This window comes from Microcebus murinus, chromosome 25, assembly GCF_040939455.1.
Source record: "Microcebus murinus isolate Inina chromosome 25, M.murinus_Inina_mat1.0, whole genome shotgun sequence".
Lineage (NCBI taxonomy): Eukaryota > Metazoa > Chordata > Mammalia > Primates > Cheirogaleidae > Microcebus > Microcebus murinus.
This window is the reverse complement of record NC_134128.1, coordinates 27,551,278-27,572,901: the sequence shown is the minus strand read 5'-3', so window position 1 is coordinate 27,572,901 and position 21,624 is coordinate 27,551,278. Positions and strand designations below refer to the sequence as shown.

The following is a 21,624-nucleotide window of genomic DNA, read 5'->3' as shown; positions in this document are numbered from 1 at the left end:
CCCCGCCCCGCCCCGCCCCGCCCCGCCCATCACCCCCATCCCTGGGAGCCCGCGGGACCCGGCCGGCGAACTCAACCGGCCCGGGGCCTGGGGCGGGAGGCGGCGGCGGGGAAGCCCAGAGAGGCTCGGCTTCTCGAGCGGGGCAGGGGCGCCCTCCGCCGCCGTCTAGGGCGACACCACCCTGAACGCCCCCGATCTCGTCTGGTCTCGGAAGCTAAGCAGGGTCGGGCCTGGTTAGTACTTGGATGGGAGACCGCCTGGGAATACCGGGTGCCACAGGCTGCTGCTTTTTTTTTTTTTTGCCTCTTGTTCTGTCCCCTTTCTGGGAGCGCGGCGGCGGCCCGGGGTGGGGGTCACCCCCACCCTCAGCGCCCGCGCGGTGCCTGGCGCCCCAGCCCGCACCGTGGGGCCTCCTCTTGTCCCAAGCCGCGACACCGCCGCCACGCGGCAGCATGCGTGGCATCTGGACTGTCAGGTCTCAGACCAAAGGTCTGCTCTGTGGGAACCGACACGCTGGAGGAAACCTTGAGAGTCTGAGAGGGGAGGGAGTTCCAGAAGAAGGCCAGGATGTCATTTTGAGGGAGTATGTGACCAGAACTCGTCCCGTTGCTTTTGGGGTTCTATGGGCTACACGCAGGAATCTTTGGTGGTGGCACCTGATGTTGGGGGATCCGGAGTCACACCCAGACCTGCTCCACAGGCCTCCTTTTACTTTTCTCTTCGGATTCATTATTTTTAAAAAGTGTCTCTTACCTCTAGGATTGCATTTTCTTTTCTCTCTCTTTTCAAGCAGATGATGGGAGTACAAGTATGCAGGTGACATGTGTTGCCCGTGCCCCCCTCCCCCCTGTGTTCTTTTTTTTTTTTTTTTTTTTTGAGACAGAGTCTCGTTTTGCTGCCCAGGCTAGAGTGAGTGCCATGGCGTCAGCCTAGCTCACAGCAACCTCAATCTCCGGGCTCAAGCAATCCTGCTGCCTCAGCCTCCCGAGTAGTTGGGACTACAGGCATGCACCACCACGCCCGGCTGTGTTTTTCTATATATATTAGTTGGCCAATTAATTTCTTTCTATTTTTAGTAGAGACGGGGTCTCGCTCTTGCTCAGGCTGGTTTCGAACTCCTGACCTGGAGCAATCCGCCCGCCTCGGCCTCCCAGAGAGCTAGGATTACAGGCGTGAGCCACCGCGCCCGGCCCCCCCTGTGTTCTTATTCATATACCTCTCATGTTGTTCCAGCGTATTGTGGGGGTACCAATGTTAAGGTCGGGTGCCTTGCCCTCTCCAAGCCTCCCCCCTCGGGTCAGAGCTTCAAGTGCGCCCATCCCCCAGTCGGTGCGCACCCACCCCATGCCTAATGGATGTGTATGCCCCTCCCCTCCCCCCACCCGCCCGACACCCACCCGATGAAGGTGATTCCTCTCTGTCCACTTAGGCGTCCATCCGTTCGTACCAATTTGCCGGTGAGCGCGCTCACGTGGTGCTCGTGTGTCCATTCTTGGGATACTTGGCTTACTGGAACGGGTTCCAGCTCTGGCCAGGAGAACACGAGAGGCGCCCTCTCACGGCTGCTCCTCACAGCCGAATGGCACTCCGTGGTGTCCACGCGCCACATTTTATTGATGCACTCCTGGATGGATGGGCACTCGGGTCGCTTCCACGTCTTTGCGATTGTGAATTGTGCCCTAACTGTAACCCTAACCCTTACCCAGCCCGTCTCCTCTGCCCCTGCCTGACGCACTCCTCCCCGGCCAGGCCCGTCACTGTCCTGGGCCCCCGCCTGACCGGCTCCTCCCCGCCCGGCCGGTCACCGTCCTCTGCCCCTGCCTGACACGCTCCTTCCCGCCCGGCCTCTCACCGTCCTCGGCCCCTGCCTGACCGGCTCCTCCGTCGCCCGGGCCTTCCAAGGGCTTGGTGTGGACGCTGCTTCCAGGAAGCCCTCCAGAAACCCGGCAGCAGGGTGGCCGCAGCAGTCTCCAGCAGCCGTCCCTAAGTCGCGTGAGTGCGGGGGACGTGCCCCCGCTGTGCCGCGGGGGCCCAGCCTGGTGTCTTCCCTGAGGCCCTGCGGCTGCCGGCTGGGCTGCCGCTCCCCGCAAGGGGAGAGCCGCGGAGGTGGGGACCGCCTCCTGATGGGGACGTACACGCAGCTCTCCACGTCGGATTCCGGGGCTCTCTGTCCTGCCCGAAGGCCCAGCTGGCCTGCGGGTCCTTAGAGTGGCAAAAACATCCGAAAACTGAGATTGAGGGTCCGGTGGGTGTCTGCACTTTTGTGCTGGGCACCCCAGGGAGGCCCGGGGGCTGGCTGGACAACGTGGTCTGCTGGGCGGGGGGGTTGGAGGAGCAACTGATGCCCTTTGCACTTTGGGTAGCAAGAGTCTGAGGTGTCTCTGAGCCCTGTGCCCTGTGAGGGGGGAGGCGGGGGGGAGGAGGAGGAGGAGGAGGAGGAGGAGGTGGGAAGGGCCGGGGCCTGCAGTCCTGTTCCCGGGGTGGCACGGCAAGTGGCTTCTTCCACAGGCTGCTTGGCCTGGGCTCCCTGCACCTGGGCCTTTGGAGGACCGGCCCTGTGCTTGCCAACACTTCCTGCAGGGACCCAGAGCTGGGAGGTGGCATCTCTCAGCCCTGGGTCGGGCAGAGCCCCAGCGGGCCATGCCCACAACCTCTGTCAGCACCGGTCCCCCAGAAGGCTCCTTTGGGACCAGGATTCTCTTGCGGTGACTCTTTAAGGTCTGGCCCCTGGATGGAGGGGCACCAGGAGTAGAGGAGCAGGAAGGGGAAGGGGGTGGCCATGCGAGGGGACACTTTGAGGCCGAGTCCCAGCTTCAGCCTGATCCTCCTGGGAACCCCGCTCTGAGACAAGGAGCCGGGCTTCGCATTCCCACAGCAGCCAGTCGTGGGCTGAGGACACCTGGGGCGTTGGGAACTCCCTGGCTTCTCCTTGGTTTAACGTCTAGAGCTGCTTGTGAATCGCGCCGCCACACACACCCGAGCGCAGGTGTCTTCCGCACAGACTGCGGGCCTCGCTCTTCTGAATGCCGCTAGCTCGCCACCCACCCACCCACGGGTGAACCTGGTCAGGGTGCTTTCTCTCAGGGGCAGACTCTTTTCCGGGCGGGCTACCGGTGTCTCTGTTTGCTCGTTTCTTTCTTCCATTTCGGGAAAGTCTTCCTTGCTGGGTGTGGAAATCTCCTATGCCTTCCCAAGCCTATTCTGTCAGCTTTAAAATTCTCTTTCAGTTGCCACCCTCACAGATGGATTAGGAAACTCTTTCCGGTGCACTCATTAGTGAAATGACCTCCAGGAAGCTGGAATCCAATATCTAATGGCCGATTTTTAGCGAGTCCACACGCCAGGGTGGTCGGGGTCCAATGCAGCCCCGGCCAGGCCCAGGCCCCTTGGACTGGGCCACAGGAGGACACGGAGGAGGGTCCCGGCCCCCACGAAGCGGTGCCGGCAGTTCTCCACGGGCTTGGGCGTTTTCCAGAGGTAGGAGATGGAGGGGACTGATTTCTTCAGCGCCCCCCAAACCACGCCACCCCACCCCACCCATGGGACACATCCCCAGAGAGAGACGCCCCGTACACTGGCTGTGCCCCAGCCCTGGCCCGGGGGAATAGGCGGCAGCCCACCCACGGGGCGAGGGGGGGGCGCAGCTGAAAGGGGTTGTGGGGGAGGGCGGCCCCTGGCTGGGGTCAAAGGGCGAGCGTCCCGCGCGTGCGCAGTCAGCGGCAGCGACGCGCTGGGGGTGGGCAGCGGGTAGGTGAAGGAGGCCGGGCGAGGAGACGAGGGGGGCTGGGAGGGCTCCACCTTGGCGAGTCCAGCCGCGGAGGCGCATCTTGTGTGAGTGTGAGTGAGTGTGAGTGTGTGTGTGTGTGTATAGAGAGACAGCCCCCCACCCCGCCCCGCCCCGCCCCGCCCCGCCCATCACCCCCATCCCTGGGAGCCCGCGGGACCCGGCCGGCGAACTCAACCGGCCCGGGGCCTGGGGCGGGAGGCGGCGGCGGGGAAGCCCAGAGAGGCTCGGCTTCTCGAGCGGGGCAGGGGCGCCCTCCGCCGCCGTCTAGGGCGACACCACCCTGAACGCCCCCGATCTCGTCTGGTCTCGGAAGCTAAGCAGGGTCGGGCCTGGTTAGTACTTGGATGGGAGACCGCCTGGGAATACCGGGTGCCACAGGCTGCTGCTTTTTTTTTTTTTTGCCTCTTGTTCTGTCCCCTTTCTGGGAGCGCGGCGGCGGCCCGGGGTGGGGGTCACCCCCACCCTCAGCGCCCGCGCGGTGCCTGGCGCCCCAGCCCGCACCGTGGGGCCTCCTCTTGTCCCAAGCCGCGACACCGCCGCCACGCGGCAGCATGCGTGGCATCTGGACTGTCAGGTCTCAGACCAAAGGTCTGCTCTGTGGGAACCGACACGCTGGAGGAAACCTTGAGAGTCTGAGAGGGGAGGGAGTTCCAGAAGAAGGCCAGGATGTCATTTTGAGGGAGTATGTGACCAGAACTCGTCCCGTTGCTTTTGGGGTTCTATGGGCTACACGCAGGAATCTTTGGTGGTGGCACCTGATGTTGGGGGATCCGGAGTCACACCCAGACCTGCTCCACAGGCCTCCTTTTACTTTTCTCTTCGGATTCATTATTTTTAAAAAGTGTCTCTTACCTCTAGGATTGCATTTTCTTTTCTCTCTCTTTTCAAGCAGATGATGGGAGTACAAGTATGCAGGTGACATGTGTTGCCCGTGCCCCCCTCCCCCCTGTGTTCTTTTTTTTTTTTTTTTTTTTTGAGACAGAGTCTCGTTTTGCTGCCCAGGCTAGAGTGAGTGCCATGGCGTCAGCCTAGCTCACAGCAACCTCAATCTCCGGGCTCAAGCAATCCTGCTGCCTCAGCCTCCCGAGTAGTTGGGACTACAGGCATGCACCACCACGCCCGGCTGTGTTTTTCTATATATATTAGTTGGCCAATTAATTTCTTTCTATTTTTAGTAGAGACGGGGTCTCGCTCTTGCTCAGGCTGGTTTCGAACTCCTGACCTGGAGCAATCCGCCCGCCTCGGCCTCCCAGAGAGCTAGGATTACAGGCGTGAGCCACCGCGCCCGGCCCCCCCTGTGTTCTTATTCATATACCTCTCATGTTGTTCCAGCGTATTGTGGGGGTACCAATGTTAAGGTCGGGTGCCTTGCCCTCTCCAAGCCTCCCCCCTCGGGTCAGAGCTTCAAGTGCGCCCATCCCCCAGTCGGTGCGCACCCACCCCATGCCTAATGGATGTGTATGCCCCTCCCCTCCCCCCACCCGCCCGACACCCACCCGATGAAGGTGATTCCTCTCTGTCCACTTAGGCGTCCATCCGTTCGTACCAATTTGCCGGTGAGCGCGCTCACGTGGTGCTCGTGTGTCCATTCTTGGGATACTTGGCTTACTGGAACGGGTTCCAGCTCTGGCCAGGAGAACACGAGAGGCGCCCTCTCACGGCTGCTCCTCACAGCCGAATGGCACTCCGTGGTGTCCACGCGCCACATTTTATTGATGCACTCCTGGATGGATGGGCACTCGGGTCGCTTCCACGTCTTTGCGATTGTGAATTGTGCCCTAACTGTAACCCTAACCCTTACCCAGCCCGTCTCCTCTGCCCCTGCCTGACGCACTCCTCCCCGGCCAGGCCCGTCACTGTCCTGGGCCCCCGCCTGACCGGCTCCTCCCCGCCCGGCCGGTCACCGTCCTCTGCCCCTGCCTGACACGCTCCTTCCCGCCCGGCCTCTCACCGTCCTCGGCCCCTGCCTGACCGGCTCCTCCGTCGCCCGGGCCTTCCAAGGGCTTGGTGTGGACGCTGCTTCCAGGAAGCCCTCCAGAAACCCGGCAGCAGGGTGGCCGCAGCAGTCTCCAGCAGCCGTCCCTAAGTCGCGTGAGTGCGGGGGACGTGCCCCCGCTGTGCCGCGGGGGCCCAGCCTGGTGTCTTCCCTGAGGCCCTGCGGCTGCCGGCTGGGCTGCCGCTCCCCGCAAGGGGAGAGCCGCGGAGGTGGGGACCGCCTCCTGATGGGGACGTACACGCAGCTCTCCACGTCGGATTCCGGGGCTCTCTGTCCTGCCCGAAGGCCCAGCTGGCCTGCGGGTCCTTAGAGTGGCAAAAACATCCGAAAACTGAGATTGAGGGTCCGGTGGGTGTCTGCACTTTTGTGCTGGGCACCCCAGGGAGGCCCGGGGGCTGGCTGGACAACGTGGTCTGCTGGGCGGGGGGGTTGGAGGAGCAACTGATGCCCTTTGCACTTTGGGTAGCAAGAGTCTGAGGTGTCTCTGAGCCCTGTGCCCTGTGAGGGGGGAGGCGGGGGGGAGGAGGAGGAGGAGGAGGAGGAGGAGGTGGGAAGGGCCGGGGCCTGCAGTCCTGTTCCCGGGGTGGCACGGCAAGTGGCTTCTTCCACAGGCTGCTTGGCCTGGGCTCCCTGCACCTGGGCCTTTGGAGGACCGGCCCTGTGCTTGCCAACACTTCCTGCAGGGACCCAGAGCTGGGAGGTGGCATCTCTCAGCCCTGGGTCGGGCAGAGCCCCAGCGGGCCATGCCCACAACCTCTGTCAGCACCGGTCCCCCAGAAGGCTCCTTTGGGACCAGGATTCTCTTGCGGTGACTCTTTAAGGTCTGGCCCCTGGATGGAGGGGCACCAGGAGTAGAGGAGCAGGAAGGGGAAGGGGGTGGCCATGCGAGGGGACACTTTGAGGCCGAGTCCCAGCTTCAGCCTGATCCTCCTGGGAACCCCGCTCTGAGACAAGGAGCCGGGCTTCGCATTCCCACAGCAGCCAGTCGTGGGCTGAGGACACCTGGGGCGTTGGGAACTCCCTGGCTTCTCCTTGGTTTAACGTCTAGAGCTGCTTGTGAATCGCGCCGCCACACACACCCGAGCGCAGGTGTCTTCCGCACAGACTGCGGGCCTCGCTCTTCTGAATGCCGCTAGCTCGCCACCCACCCACCCACGGGTGAACCTGGTCAGGGTGCTTTCTCTCAGGGGCAGACTCTTTTCCGGGCGGGCTACCGGTGTCTCTGTTTGCTCGTTTCTTTCTTCCATTTCGGGAAAGTCTTCCTTGCTGGGTGTGGAAATCTCCTATGCCTTCCCAAGCCTATTCTGTCAGCTTTAAAATTCTCTTTCAGTTGCCACCCTCACAGATGGATTAGGAAACTCTTTCCGGTGCACTCATTAGTGAAATGACCTCCAGGAAGCTGGAATCCAATATCTAATGGCCGATTTTTAGCGAGTCCACACGCCAGGGTGGTCGGGGTCCAATGCAGCCCCGGCCAGGCCCAGGCCCCTTGGACTGGGCCACAGGAGGACACGGAGGAGGGTCCCGGCCCCCACGAAGCGGTGCCGGCAGTTCTCCACGGGCTTGGGCGTTTTCCAGAGGTAGGAGATGGAGGGGACTGATTTCTTCAGCGCCCCCCAAACCACGCCACCCCACCCCACCCATGGGACACATCCCCAGAGAGAGACGCCCCGTACACTGGCTGTGCCCCAGCCCTGGCCCGGGGGAATAGGCGGCAGCCCACCCACGGGGCGAGGGGGGGGCGCAGCTGAAAGGGGTTGTGGGGGAGGGCGGCCCCTGGCTGGGGTCAAAGGGCGAGCGTCCCGCGCGTGCGCAGTCAGCGGCAGCGACGCGCTGGGGGTGGGCAGCGGGTAGGTGAAGGAGGCCGGGCGAGGAGACGAGGGGGGCTGGGAGGGCTCCACCTTGGCGAGTCCAGCCGCGGAGGCGCATCTTGTGTGAGTGTGAGTGAGTGTGAGTGTGTGTGTGTGTGTATAGAGAGACAGCCCCCCACCCCGCCCCGCCCAGCCCCGCCCATCACCCCCATCCCTGGGAGCCCGCGGGACCCGGCCGGCGAACTCAACCGGCCCGGGGCCTGGGGCGGGAGGCGGCGGCGGGGAAGCCCAGAGAGGCTCGGCTTCTCGAGCGGGGCAGGGGCGCCCTCCGCCGCCGTCTAGGGCGACACCACCCTGAACGCCCCCGATCTCGTCTGGTCTCGGAAGCTAAGCAGGGTCGGGCCTGGTTAGTACTTGGATGGGAGACCGCCTGGGAATACCGGGTGCCACAGGCTGCTGCTTTTTTTTTTTTTTGCCTCTTGTTCTGTCCCCTTTCTGGGAGCGCGGCGGCGGCCCGGGGTGGGGGTCACCCCCACCCTCAGCGCCCGCGCGGTGCCTGGCGCCCCAGCCCGCACCGTGGGGCCTCCTCTTGTCCCAAGCCGCGACACCGCCGCCACGCGGCAGCATGCGTGGCATCTGGACTGTCAGGTCTCAGACCAAAGGTCTGCTCTGTGGGAACCGACACGCTGGAGGAAACCTTGAGAGTCTGAGAGGGGAGGGAGTTCCAGAAGAAGGCCAGGATGTCATTTTGAGGGAGTATGTGACCAGAACTCGTCCCGTTGCTTTTGGGGTTCTATGGGCTACACGCAGGAATCTTTGGTGGTGGCACCTGATGTTGGGGGATCCGGAGTCACACCCAGACCTGCTCCACAGGCCTCCTTTTACTTTTCTCTTCGGATTCATTATTTTTAAAAAGTGTCTCTTACCTCTAGGATTGCATTTTCTTTTCTCTCTCTTTTCAAGCAGATGATGGGAGTACAAGTATGCAGGTGACATGTGTTGCCCGTGCCCCCCTCCCCCCTGTGTTCTTTTTTTTTTTTTTTTTTTTGAGACAGAGTCTCGTTTTGCTGCCCAGGCTAGAGTGAGTGCCATGGCGTCAGCCTAGCTCACAGCAACCTCAATCTCCGGGCTCAAGCAATCCTGCTGCCTCAGCCTCCCGAGTAGTTGGGACTACAGGCATGCACCACCACGCCCGGCTGTGTTTTTCTATATATATTAGTTGGCCAATTAATTTCTTTCTATTTTTAGTAGAGACGGGGTCTCGCTCTTGCTCAGGCTGGTTTCGAACTCCTGACCTGGAGCAATCCGCCCGCCTCGGCCTCCCAGAGAGCTAGGATTACAGGCGTGAGCCACCGCGCCCGGCCCCCCCTGTGTTCTTATTCATATACCTCTCATGTTGTTCCAGCGTATTGTGGGGGTACCAATGTTAAGGTCGGGTGCCTTGCCCTCTCCAAGCCTCCCCCCTCGGGTCAGAGCTTCAAGTGCGCCCATCCCCCAGTCGGTGCGCACCCACCCCATGCCTAATGGATGTGTATGCCCCTCCCCTCCCCCCACCCGCCCGACACCCACCCGATGAAGGTGATTCCTCTCTGTCCACTTAGGCGTCCATCCGTTCGTACCAATTTGCCGGTGAGCGCGCTCACGTGGTGCTCGTGTGTCCATTCTTGGGATACTTGGCTTACTGGAACGGGTTCCAGCTCTGGCCAGGAGAACACGAGAGGCGCCCTCTCACGGCTGCTCCTCACAGCCGAATGGCACTCCGTGGTGTCCACGCGCCACATTTTATTGATGCACTCCTGGATGGATGGGCACTCGGGTCGCTTCCACGTCTTTGCGATTGTGAATTGTGCCCTAACTGTAACCCTAACCCTTACCCAGCCCGTCTCCTCTGCCCCTGCCTGACGCACTCCTCCCCGGCCAGGCCCGTCACTGTCCTGGGCCCCCGCCTGACCGGCTCCTCCCCGCCCGGCCGGTCACCGTCCTCTGCCCCTGCCTGACACGCTCCTTCCCGCCCGGCCTCTCACCGTCCTCGGCCCCTGCCTGACCGGCTCCTCCGTCGCCCGGGCCTTCCAAGGGCTTGGTGTGGACGCTGCTTCCAGGAAGCCCTCCAGAAACCCGGCAGCAGGGTGGCCGCAGCAGTCTCCAGCAGCCGTCCCTAAGTCGCGTGAGTGCGGGGGACGTGCCCCCGCTGTGCCGCGGGGGCCCAGCCTGGTGTCTTCCCTGAGGCCCTGCGGCTGCCGGCTGGGCTGCCGCTCCCCGCAAGGGGAGAGCCGCGGAGGTGGGGACCGCCTCCTGATGGGGACGTACACGCAGCTCTCCACGTCGGATTCCGGGGCTCTCTGTCCTGCCCGAAGGCCCAGCTGGCCTGCGGGTCCTTAGAGTGGCAAAAACATCCGAAAACTGAGATTGAGGGTCCGGTGGGTGTCTGCACTTTTGTGCTGGGCACCCCAGGGAGGCCCGGGGGCTGGCTGGACAACGTGGTCTGCTGGGCGGGGGGGTTGGAGGAGCAACTGATGCCCTTTGCACTTTGGGTAGCAAGAGTCTGAGGTGTCTCTGAGCCCTGTGCCCTGTGAGGGGGGAGGCGGGGGGGAGGAGGAGGAGGAGGAGGAGGAGGAGGTGGGAAGGGCCGGGGCCTGCAGTCCTGTTCCCGGGGTGGCACGGCAAGTGGCTTCTTCCACAGGCTGCTTGGCCTGGGCTCCCTGCACCTGGGCCTTTGGAGGACCGGCCCTGTGCTTGCCAACACTTCCTGCAGGGACCCAGAGCTGGGAGGTGGCATCTCTCAGCCCTGGGTCGGGCAGAGCCCCAGCGGGCCATGCCCACAACCTCTGTCAGCACCGGTCCCCCAGAAGGCTCCTTTGGGACCAGGATTCTCTTGCGGTGACTCTTTAAGGTCTGGCCCCTGGATGGAGGGGCACCAGGAGTAGAGGAGCAGGAAGGGGAAGGGGGTGGCCATGCGAGGGGACACTTTGAGGCCGAGTCCCAGCTTCAGCCTGATCCTCCTGGGAACCCCGCTCTGAGACAAGGAGCCGGGCTTCGCATTCCCACAGCAGCCAGTCGTGGGCTGAGGACACCTGGGGCGTTGGGAACTCCCTGGCTTCTCCTTGGTTTAACGTCTAGAGCTGCTTGTGAATCGCGCCGCCACACACACCCGAGCGCAGGTGTCTTCCGCACAGACTGCGGGCCTCGCTCTTCTGAACGCCGCTAGCTCGCCACCCACCCACGGGTGAACCTGGTCAGGGTGCTTTCTCTCAGGGGCAGACTCTTTTCCGGGCGGGCTACCGGTGTCTCTGTTTGCTCGTTTCTTTCTTCCATTTCGGGAAAGTCTTCCTTGCTGGGTGTGGAAATCTCCTATGCCTTCCCTCGCCTATTCTGTCAGCTTTCAAATTCTCTTTCAGTTGCCACCCTCACAGATGGATTAGGAAACTCTTTCCGGTGCACTCATTAGTGAAATGACCTCCAGGAAGCTGGAATCCAATATCTAATGGCCGATTTTTAGCGAGTCCACACGCCAGGGTGGTCGGGGTCCAATGCAGCCCCGGCCAGGCCCAGGCCCCTTGGACTGGGCCACAGGAGGACACGGAGGAGGGTCCCGGCCCCCACGAAGCGGTGCCGGCAGTTCTCCACGGGCTTGGGCGTTTTCCAGAGGTAGGAGATGGAGGGGACTGATTTCTTCAGCGCCCCCCAAACCACGCCACCCCACCCCACCCATGGGACACATCCCCAGAGAGAGACGCCCCATACACTGGCTGTGCCCCAGCCCTGGCCCGGGGGAATAGGCGGCAGCCCACCCACAGGGCGAGGGGGGGGGGCGCAGCTGAAAGGGGTTGTGGGGGAGGGCGGCCCCTGGCTGGGGTCAAAGGGCGAGCGTCCCGCGCGTGCGCAGTCAGCGGCAGGCAGCGACGCGCTGGGGGTGGGCAGCGGGTAGGTGAAGGAGGCCGGGCGAGGAGACGAGGGGGGCTGGGAGGGCTCCACCTTGGCGAGTCCAGCCGTGGAGGCGCATCTTGTGTGAGTGTGAGTGAGTGTGAGTGTGTGTGTGTGTGTATAGAGAGACAGCCCCCCGCCCCGCCCCGCCCCGCCCCGCCCCGCCCCGCCCCGCCCATCACCCCCGTCCCTGGGAGCCCGCGGGACCCGGCCGGCGAACTCAACCGGCCCGGCCCGGCGCGGGAGGCGGCGGCGGGGAAGCCCAGAGAGGCTCGGCTTCTTGAGCGGGGCAGGGGCGCCCTCCGCCGCCGTCTAGGGCCACACCACCCTGAACGCCCCCGATCTCGTCTGGTCTGGGAAGCTAAGCAGGGTCGGGCCCGGTTAGTACTTGGATGGGAGACCGCCTGGGAATACCGGGTGCCACAGGCTGCTGCTTTTTTTTTTTTTTTTGCCTCTTGTTCTGTCCCCTTTCTGGGAGCGCGGCGGCGGCCCGGGGTGGGGGTCACCCCCACCCTCAGCGCCCGCGCGGTGCCTGGCGCCCCAGCCCGCACCGTGGGGCCTCCTCTTGTCCCAAGCCGCGACACCGCCGCCACGCGGCAGCATGCGTGGCATCTGGACTGTCAGGTCTCAGACCAAAGGTCTGCTCTGTGGGAACCGACACGCTGGAGGAAACCTTGAGAGTCTGAGAGGGGAGGGAGTTCCAGAAGAAGGCCAGGATGTCATTTTGAGGGAGTATGTGACCAGAACTCGTCCCGTTGCTTTTGGGGTTCTATGGGCTACACGCAGGAATCTTTGGTGGTGGCACCTGATGTTGGGGGATCCGGAGTCACACCCAGACCTGCTCCACAGGCCTCCTTTTACTTTTCTCTTCGGATTCATTATTTTTAAAAAGTGTCTCTTACCTCTAGGATTGCATTTTCTTTTCTCTCTCTTTTCAAGCAGATGATGGGAGTACAAGTATGCAGGTGACATGTGTTGCCCGTGCCCCCCTCCCCCCTGTGTTCTTTTTTTTTTTTTTTTTTTTGAGACAGAGTCTCGTTTTGCTGCCCAGGCTAGAGTGAGTGCCATGGCGTCAGCCTAGCTCACAGCAACCTCAATCTCCGGGCTCAAGCAATCCTGCTGCCTCAGCCTCCCGAGTAGTTGGGACTACAGGCATGCACCACCACGCCCGGCTGTGTTTTTCTATATATATTAGTTGGCCAATTAATTTCTTTCTATTTTTAGTAGAGACGGGGTCTCGCTCTTGCTCAGGCTGGTTTCGAACTCCTGACCTGGAGCAATCCGCCCGCCTCGGCCTCCCAGAGAGCTAGGATTACAGGCGTGAGCCACCGCGCCCGGCCCCCCCTGTGTTCTTATTCATATACCTCTCATGTTGTTCCAGCGTATTGTGGGGGTACCAATGTTAAGGTCGGGTGCCTTGCCCTCTCCAAGCCTCCCCCCTCGGGTCAGAGCTTCAAGTGCGCCCATCCCCCAGTCGGTGCGCACCCACCCCATGCCTAATGGATGTGTATGCCCCTCCCCTCCCCCCACCCGCCCGACACCCACCCGATGAAGGTGATTCCTCTCTGTCCACTTAGGCGTCCATCCGTTCGTACCAATTTGCCGGTGAGCGCGCTCACGTGGTGCTCGTGTGTCCATTCTTGGGATACTTGGCTTACTGGAACGGGTTCCAGCTCTGGCCAGGAGAACACGAGAGGCGCCCTCTCACGGCTGCTCCTCACAGCCGAATGGCACTCCGTGGTGTCCACGCGCCACATTTTATTGATGCACTCCTGGATGGATGGGCACTCGGGTCGCTTCCACGTCTTTGCGATTGTGAATTGTGCCCTAACTGTAACCCTAACCCTTACCCAGCCCGTCTCCTCTGCCCCTGCCTGACGCACTCCTCCCCGGCCAGGCCCGTCACTGTCCTGGGCCCCCGCCTGACCGGCTCCTCCCCGCCCGGCCGGTCACCGTCCTCTGCCCCTGCCTGACACGCTCCTTCCCGCCCGGCCTCTCACCGTCCTCGGCCCCTGCCTGACCGGCTCCTCCGTCGCCCGGGCCTTCCAAGGGCTTGGTGTGGACGCTGCTTCCAGGAAGCCCTCCAGAAACCCGGCAGCAGGGTGGCCGCAGCAGTCTCCAGCAGCCGTCCCTAAGTCGCGTGAGTGCGGGGGACGTGCCCCCGCTGTGCCGCGGGGGCCCAGCCTGGTGTCTTCCCTGAGGCCCTGCGGCTGCCGGCTGGGCTGCCGCTCCCCGCAAGGGGAGAGCCGCGGAGGTGGGGACCGCCTCCTGATGGGGACGTACACGCAGCTCTCCACGTCGGATTCCGGGGCTCTCTGTCCTGCCCGAAGGCCCAGCTGGCCTGCGGGTCCTTAGAGTGGCAAAAACATCCGAAAACTGAGATTGAGGGTCCGGTGGGTGTCTGCACTTTTGTGCTGGGCACCCCAGGGAGGCCCGGGGGCTGGCTGGACAACGTGGTCTGCTGGGCGGGGGGGTTGGAGGAGCAACTGATGCCCTTTGCACTTTGGGTAGCAAGAGTCTGAGGTGTCTCTGAGCCCTGTGCCCTGTGGGGGGGGGCGGGGGGGGAGGAGGAGGAGGAGGAGGAGGAGGTGGGAAGGGCCGGGGCCTGCAGTCCTGTTCCCGGGGTGGCACGGCAAGTGGCTTCTTCCACAGGCTGCTTGGCCTGGGCTCCCTGCACCTGGGCCTTTGGAGGACCGGCCCTGTGCTTGCCAACACTTCCTGCAGGGACCCAGAGCTGGGAGGTGGCATCTCTCAGCCCTGGGTCGGGCAGAGCCCCAGCGGGCCATGCCCACAACCTCTGTCAGCACCGGTCCCCCAGAAGGCTCCTTTGGGACCAGGATTCTCTTGCGGTGACTCTTTAAGGTCTGGCCCCTGGATGGAGGGGCACCAGGAGTAGAGGAGCAGGAAGGGGAAGGGGGTGGCCATGCGAGGGGACACTTTGAGGCCAAGTCCCAGCTTCAGCCTGATCCTCCTGGGAACCCCGCTCTGAGACAAGGAGCCGGGCTTCGCATTCCCACAGCAGCCAGTCGTGGGCTGAGGACACCTGGGGCGTTGGGAACTCCCTGGCTTCTCCTTGGTTTAACGTCTAGAGCTGCTTGTGAATCGCGCCGCCACACACACCCGAGCGCAGGTGTCTTCCGCACAGACTGCGGGCCTCGCTCTTCTGAATGCCGCTAGCTCGCCACCCACCCACCCACGGGTGAACCTGGTCAGGGTGCTTTCTCTCAGGGGCAGACTCTTTTCCGGGCGGGCTACCGGTGTCTCTGTTTGCTCGTTTCTTTCTTCCATTTCGGGAAAGTCTTCCTTGCTGGGTGTGGAAATCTCCTATGCCTTCCCAAGCCTATTCTGTCAGCTTTAAAATTCTCTTTCAGTTGCCACCCTCACAGATGGATTAGGAAACTCTTTCCGGTGCACTCATTAGTGAAATGACCTCCAGGAAGCTGGAATCCAATATCTAATGGCCGATTTTTAGCGAGTCCACACGCCAGGGTGGTCGGGGTCCAATGCAGCCCCGGCCAGGCCCAGGCCCCTTGGACTGGGCCACAGGAGGACACGGAGGAGGGTCCCGGCCCCCACGAAGCGGTGCCGGCAGTTCTCCACGGGCTTGGGCGTTTTCCAGAGGTAGGAGATGGAGGGGACTGATTTCTTCAGCGCCCCCCAAACCACGCCACCCCACCCCACCCATGGGACACATCCCCAGAGAGAGACGCCCCGTACACTGGCTGTGCCCCAGCCCTGGCCCGGGGGAATAGGCGGCAGCCCACCCACAGGGCGAGGGGGGGGGCGCAGCTGAAAGGGGTTGTGGGGGAGGGCGGCCCCTGGCTGGGGTCAAAGGGCGAGCGTCCCGCGCGTGCGCAGTCAGCGGCAGGCAGCGACGCGCTGGGGGTGGGCAGCGGGTAGGTGAAGGAGGCCGGGCGAGGAGACGAGGGGGGCTGGGAGGGCTCCACCTTGGCGAGTCCAGCCGTGGAGGCGCATCTTGTGTGAGTGTGAGTGAGTGTGAGTGTGTGTGTGTGTGTATAGAGAGACAGCCCCCCGCCCCGCCCCGCCCCGCCCCGCCCCGCCCATCACCCCCGTCCCTGGGAGCCCGCGGGACCCGGCCGGGGAACTCAACCGGCCCGGCCCCGCGCGGGAGGCGGCGGCGGGGAAGCCCAGAGAGGCTCGGCTTCTTGAGCGGGGCAGGGGCGCCCTCCGCCGCCGTCTAGGGCCACACCACCCTGAACGCCCCCGATCTCGTCTGGTCTGGGAAGCTAAGCAGGGTCGGGCCCGGTTAGTACTTGGATGGGAGACCGCCTGGGAATACCGGGTGCCACAGGCTGCTGCTTTTTTTTTTTTTTTTGCCTCTTGTTCTGTCCCCTTTCTGGGAGCGCGGCGGCGGCCCGGGGTGGGGGTCACCCCCACCCTCAGCGCCCGCGCGGTGCCTGGCGCCCCAGCCCGCACCGTGGGGCCTCCTCTTGTCCCAAGCCGCGACACCGCCGCCACGCGGCAGCATGCGTGGCATCTGGACTGTCAGGTCTCAGACCAAAGGTCTGCTCTGTGGGAACCGACACGCTGGAGGAAACCTTGAGAGTCTGAGAGGGGAGGGAGTTCCAGAAGAAGGCCAGGATGTCATTTTGAGGGAGTATGTGACCAGAACTCGTCCCGTTGCTTTTGGGGTTCTATGGGCTACACGCAGGAATCTTTGGTGGTGGCACCTGATGTTGGGGGATCCGGAGTCACACCCAGACCTGCTCCACAGGCCTCCTTTTACTTTTCTCTTCGGATTCATTATTTTTAAAAAGTGTCTCTTACCTCTAGGATTGCATTTTCTTTTCTCTCTCTCTTCAAGCAGATGATGGGAGTACAAGTATTCAGGTGACATGTGACGCCCGTGCCCCCCTCCCCCCTGCGTTCTTTTTTTTTTTTTTTTTTTGAGGCAGAGTCTCGTTTTGCTGCCCAGGCTAGAGTGAGTGCCATGGCGTCAGCCTAGCTCACAGCAACCTCAATCTCCGGGCTCAAGCAATCCTGCTGCCTCAGCCTCCCGAGTAGTTGGGACTACAGGCATGCACCACCACGCCCGGCTGTGTTTTTCTATATATATTAGTTGGCCAATTAATTTCTTTCTATTTTTAGTAGAGACGGGGTCTCGCTCTTGCTCAGGCTGGTTTCGAACTCCTGACCTGGAGCAATCCGCCCGCCTCGGCCTCCCAGAGAGCTAGGATTACAGGCGTGAGCCACCGCGCCCGGCCCCCCCTGTGTTCTTATTCATATACCTCTCATGTTGTTCCAGCGTATTGTGGGGGTACCAATGTTAAGGTCGGGTGCCTTGCCCTCTCCAAGCCTCCCCCCTCGGGTCAGAGCTTCAAGTGCGCCCATCCCCCAGTCGGTGCGCACCCACCCCATGCCTAATGGATGTGTATGCCCCTCCCCTCCCCCCACCCGCCCGACACCCACCCGATGAAGGTGATTCCTCTCTGTCCACTTAGGCGTCCATCCGTTCGTACCAATTTGCCGGTGAGCGCGCTCACGTGGTGCTCGTGTGTCCATTCTTGGGATACTTGGCTTACTGGAACGGGTTCCAGCTCTGGCCAGGAGAACACGAGAGGCGCCCTCTCACGGCTGCTCCTCACAGCCGAATGGCACTCCGTGGTGTCCACGCGCCACATTTTATTGATGCACTCCTGGATGGATGGGCACTCGGGTCGCTTCCACGTCTTTGCGATTGTGAATTGTGCCCTAACTGTAACCCTAACCCTTACCCAGCCCGTCTCCTCTGCCCCTGCCTGACGCACTCCTCCCCGGCCAGGCCCGTCACTGTCCTGGGCCCCCGCCTGACCGGCTCCTCCCCGCCCGGCCGGTCACCGTCCTCTGCCCCTGCCTGACACGCTCCTTCCCGCCCGGCCTCTCACCGTCCTCGGCCCCTGCCTGACCGGCTCCTCCGTCGCCCGGGCCTTCCAAGGGCTTGGTGTGGACGCTGCTTCCAGGAAGCCCTCCAGAAACCCGGCAGCAGGGTGGCCGCAGCAGTCTCCAGCAGCCGTCCCTAAGTCGCGTGAGTGCGGGGGACGTGCCCCCGCTGTGCCGCGGGGGCCCAGCCTGGTGTCTTCCCTGAGGCCCTGCGGCTGCCGGCTGGGCTGCCGCTCCCCGCAAGGGGAGAGCCGCGGAGGTGGGGACCGCCTCCTGATGGGGACGTACACGCAGCTCTCCACGTCGGATTCCGGGGCTCTCTGTCCTGCCCGAAGGCCCAGCTGGCCTGCGGGTCCTTAGAGTGGCAAAAACATCCGAAAACTGAGATTGAGGGTCCGGTGGGTGTCTGCACTTTTGTGCTGGGCACCCCAGGGAGGCCCGGGGGCTGGCTGGACAACGTGGTCTGCTGGGCGGGGGGGTTGGAGGAGCAACTGATGCCCTTTGCACTTTGGGTAGCAAGAGTCTGAGGTGTCTCTGAGCCCTGTGCCCTGTGGGGGGGGGCGGGGGGGGAGGAGGAGGAGGAGGAGGAGGAGGTGGGAAGGGCCGGGGCCTGCAGTCCTGTTCCCGGGGTGGCACGGCAAGTGGCTTCTTCCACAGGCTGCTTGGCCTGGGCTCCCTGCACCTGGGCCTTTGGAGGACCGGCCCTGTGCTTGCCAACACTTCCTGCAGGGACCCAGAGCTGGGAGGTGGCATCTCTCAGCCCTGGGTCGGGCAGAGCCCCAGCGGGCCATGCCCACAACCTCTGTCAGCACCGGTCCCCCAGAAGGCTCCTTTGGGACCAGGATTCTCTTGCGGTGACTCTTTAAGGTCTGGCCCCTGGATGGAGGGGCACCAGGAGTAGAGGAGCAGGAAGGGGAAGGGGGTGGCCATGCGAGGGGACACTTTGAGGCCAAGTCCCAGCTTCAGCCTGATCCTCCTGGGAACCCCGCTCTGAGACAAGGAGCCGGGCTTCGCATTCCCACAGCAGCCAGTCGTGGGCTGAGGACACCTGGGGCGTTGGGAACTCCCTGGCTTCTCCTTGGTTTAACGTCTAGAGCTGCTTGTGAATCGCGCCGCCACACACACCCGAGCGCAGGTGTCTTCCGCACAGACTGCGGGCCTCGCTCTTCTGAATGCCGCTAGCTCGCCACCCACCCACCCACGGGTGAACCTGGTCAGGGTGCTTTCTCTCAGGGGCAGACTCTTTTCCGGGCGGGCTACCGGTGTCTCTGTTTGCTCGTTTCTTTCTTCCATTTCGGGAAAGTCTTCCTTGCTGGGTGTGGAAATCTCCTATGCCTTCCCAAGCCTATTCTGTCAGCTTTAAAATTCTCTTTCAGTTGCCACCCTCACAGATGGATTAGGAAACTCTTTCCGGTGCACTCATTAGTGAAATGACCTCCAGGAAGCTGGAATCCAATATCTAATGGCCGATTTTTAGCGAGTCCACACGCCAGGGTGGTCGGGGTCCAATGCAGCCCCGGCCAGGCCCAGGCCCCTTGGACTGGGCCACAGGAGGACACGGAGGAGGGTCCCGGCCCCCACGAAGCGGTGCCGGCAGTTCTCCACGGGCTTGGGCGTTTTCCAGAGGTAGGAGATGGAGGGGACTGATTTCTTCAGCGCCCCCCAAACCACGCCACCCCACCCCACCCATGGGACACATCCCCAGAGAGAGACGCCCCGTACACTGGCTGTGCCCCAGCCCTGGCCCGGGGGAATAGGCGGCAGCCCACCCACGGGGCGAGGGGGGGGCGCAGCTGAAAGGGGTTGTGGGGGAGGGCGGCCCCTGGCTGGGGTCAAAGGGCGAGCGTCCCGCGCGTGCGCAGTCAGCGGCAGCGACGCGCTGGGGGTGGGCAGCGGGTAGGTGAAGGAGGCCGGGCGAGGAGACGAGGGGGGCTGGGAGGGCTCCACCTTGGCGAGTCCAGCCGCGGAGGCGCATCTTGTGTGAGTGTGAGTGAGTGTGAGTGTGTGTGTGTGTGTATAGAGAGACAGCCCCCCACCCCGCCCCGCCCCGCCCCGCCCAGCCCCGCCCATCACCCCCATCCCTGGGAGCCCGCGGGACCCGGCCGGCGAACTCAACCGGCGCGGGGCCTGGGGCGGGAGGCGGGGCCTGGGGCGGGAGGAGGCGGCGGCGGGGAAGCCCAGAGAGGCTCGGCTTCTCGAGCGGGGCAGGGGCGCCCTCCGCCGCCGTCTAGGGCGACACCACCCTGAACGCCCCCGATCTCGTCTGGTCTCGGAAGCTAAGCAGGGTCGGGCCTGGTTAGTACTTGGATGGGAGACCGCCTGGGAATACCGGGTGCCACAGGCTGCTGCTTTTTTTTTTTTTTGCCTCTTGTTCTGTCCCCTTTCTGGGAGCGCGGCGGCGGCCCGGGGTGGGGGTCACCCCCACCCTCAGCGCCCGCGCGGTGCCTGGCGCCCCAGCCCGCACCGTGGGGCCTCCTCTTGTCCCAAGCCGCGACACCGCTGCCACGCGGCAGCATGCGTGGCATCTGGACTGTCAGGTCTCAGACCAAAGGTCTGCTCTGTGGGAACCGACACGCTGGAGGAAACCTTGAGAGTCTGAGAGGGGAGGGAGTTCCAGAAGAAGGCCAGGATGTCATTTTGAGGGAGTATGTGACCAGAACTCGTCCCGTTGCTTTTGGGGTTCTATGGGCTACACGCAGGAATCTTTGGTGGTGGCACCTGATGTTGGGGGATCCGGAGTCACACCCAGACCTGCTCCACAGGCCTCCTTTTACTTTTCTCTTCGGATTCATTATTTTTAAAAAGTGTCTCTTACCTCTAGGATTGCATTTTCTTTTCTCTCTCTTTTCAAGCAGATGATGGGAGTACAAGTATGCAGGTGACATGTGTTGCCCGTGCCCCCCTCCCCCCTGTGTTCTTTTTTTTTTTTTTTTTTTTTTGAGACAGAGTCTCGTTTTGCTGCCCAGGCTAGAGTGAGTGCCATGGCGTCAGCCTAGCTCACAGCAACCTCAATCTCCGGGCTCAAGCAATCCTGCTGCCTCAGCCTCCCGAGTAGTTGGGACTACAGGCATGCACCACCACGCCCGGCTGTGTTTTTCTATATATATTAGTTGGCCAATTAATTTCTTTCTATTTTTAGTAGAGACGGGGTCTCGCTCTTGCTCAGGCTGGTTTCGAACTCCTGACCTGGAGCAATCCGCCCGCCTCGGCCTCCCAGAGAGCTAGGATTACAGGCGTGAGCCACCGCGCCCGGCCCCCCCTGTGTTCTTATTCATATACCTCTCATGTTGTTCCAGCGTATTGTGGGGGTACCAATGTTAAGGTCGGGTGCCTTGCCCTCTCCAAGCCTCCCCCCTCGGGTCAGAGCTTCAAGTGCGCCCATCCCCCAGTCGGTGCGCACCCACCCCATGCCTAATGGATGTGTATGCCCCTCCCCTCCCCCCACCCGCCCGACACCCACCCGATGAAGGTGATTCCTCTCTGTCCACTTAGGCGTCCATCCGTTCGTACCAATTTGCCGGTGAGCGCGCTCACGTGGTGCTCGTGTGTCCATTCTTGGGATACTTGGCTTACTGGAACGGGTTCCAGCTCTGGCCAGGAGAACACGAGAGGCGCCCTCTCACGGCTGCTCCTCACAGCCGAATGGCACTCCGTGGTGTCCACGCGCCACATTTTATTGATGCACTCCTGGATGGATGGGCACTCGGGTCGCTTCCACGTCTTTGCGATTGTGAATTGTGCCCTAACTGTAACCCTAACCCTTACCCAGCCCGTCTCCTCTGCCCCTGCCTGACGCACTCCTCCCCGGCCAGGCCCGTCACTGTCCTGGGCCCCCGCCTGACCGGCTCCTCCCCGCCCGGCCGGTCACCGTCCTCTGCCCCTGCCTGACACGCTCCTTCCCGCCCGGCCTCTCACCGTCCTCGGCCCCTGCCTGACCGGCTCCTCCGTCGCCCGGGCCTTCCAAGGGCTTGGTGTGGACGCTGCTTCCAGGAAGCCCTCCAGAAACCCGGCAGCAGGGTGGCCGCAGCAGTCTCCAGCAGCCGTCCCTAAGTCGCGTGAGTGCGGGGGACGTGCCCCCGCTGTGCCGCGGGGGCCCAGCCTGGTGTCTTCCCTGAGGCCCTGCGGCTGCCGGCTGGGCTGCCGCTCCCCGCAAGGGGAGAGCCGCGGAGGTGGGGACCGCCTCCTGATGGGGACGTACACGCAGCTCTCCACGTCGGATTCCGGGGCTC

At 63.0% G+C, this 21,624-nt stretch overlaps 4 non-coding genes and 2 pseudogenes across 4 annotated transcripts; all 6 read left to right on the top strand.

Moving 5' to 3' along the window:
* The first annotated feature begins 163 nt into the window (after positions 1-163).
* Positions 164-282, top strand: LOC142864422 (5S ribosomal RNA). Its single transcript, XR_012914980.1, has one exon. It is a non-coding gene; the product is annotated as a 5S ribosomal RNA (ribosomal RNA).
* A 3,767-nt stretch (positions 283-4,049) lies between these two features.
* On the top strand, positions 4,050-4,168 carry LOC142864420 (5S ribosomal RNA). The gene has a single exon (XR_012914978.1). It is a non-coding gene; the product is annotated as a 5S ribosomal RNA (ribosomal RNA).
* Positions 4,169-7,930: 3,762 nt separating this feature from the next.
* On the top strand, positions 7,931-8,049 carry LOC142864419 (5S ribosomal RNA). Its single transcript, XR_012914977.1, has one exon. It is a non-coding gene; the product is annotated as a 5S ribosomal RNA (ribosomal RNA).
* Positions 8,050-11,825: 3,776 nt separating this feature from the next.
* LOC142864472 (uncharacterized) lies at positions 11,826-11,944 on the top strand (annotated as a pseudogene).
* A 3,767-nt stretch (positions 11,945-15,711) lies between these two features.
* On the top strand, positions 15,712-15,830 carry LOC142864471 (uncharacterized; annotated as a pseudogene).
* Positions 15,831-19,620: 3,790 nt separating this feature from the next.
* On the top strand, positions 19,621-19,739 carry LOC142864418 (5S ribosomal RNA). Its single transcript, XR_012914976.1, has one exon. It is a non-coding gene; the product is annotated as a 5S ribosomal RNA (ribosomal RNA).
* Positions 19,740-21,624: the final 1,885 nt, after the last annotated feature.